Here is a 466-nt window from a genome sequence, read left to right on the forward strand (position 1 = left end):
CCATGTCATGTATATCATCTATGTACAGCAGCCCCTCCCATGTCATGTATATCATCTATGTACAGCAGCCCCTCCCATGCCATGTATATCATCTATGTACAGCAGCGCCCCTCCCATGCCATGTATATCATCTATGTACAGCAGCCCCTCCCATGCCATGTATATCATCTATGTACAGCAGCGCCCCTCCCATGCCATGTATATCATCCATGTACAGCAGTCCCTCCCATGCCATGTATATCATCTATGTACAGCAGCCCCTCCCATGCCATGTATATCATCTATGTACAGCAGCCCCTACCATGCCATGTATATCATCCATGTACAACTGTCCGTCCCATGCCATGTATATCATCTATGTACAGCAGCCCCTCCCATGCCATGTATATCATCTATGTACAGCAGCCCCTCCCATGTCATGTATATCATCTATATACAGCAGCTCCCCTCCCATGCCATGTATATC

The sequence above is a fragment of the Hyperolius riggenbachi genome, chromosome 7 (genome assembly GCF_040937935.1).
Source record: "Hyperolius riggenbachi isolate aHypRig1 chromosome 7, aHypRig1.pri, whole genome shotgun sequence".
In the NCBI taxonomy this organism is placed as follows: domain Eukaryota; kingdom Metazoa; phylum Chordata; class Amphibia; order Anura; family Hyperoliidae; genus Hyperolius; species Hyperolius riggenbachi.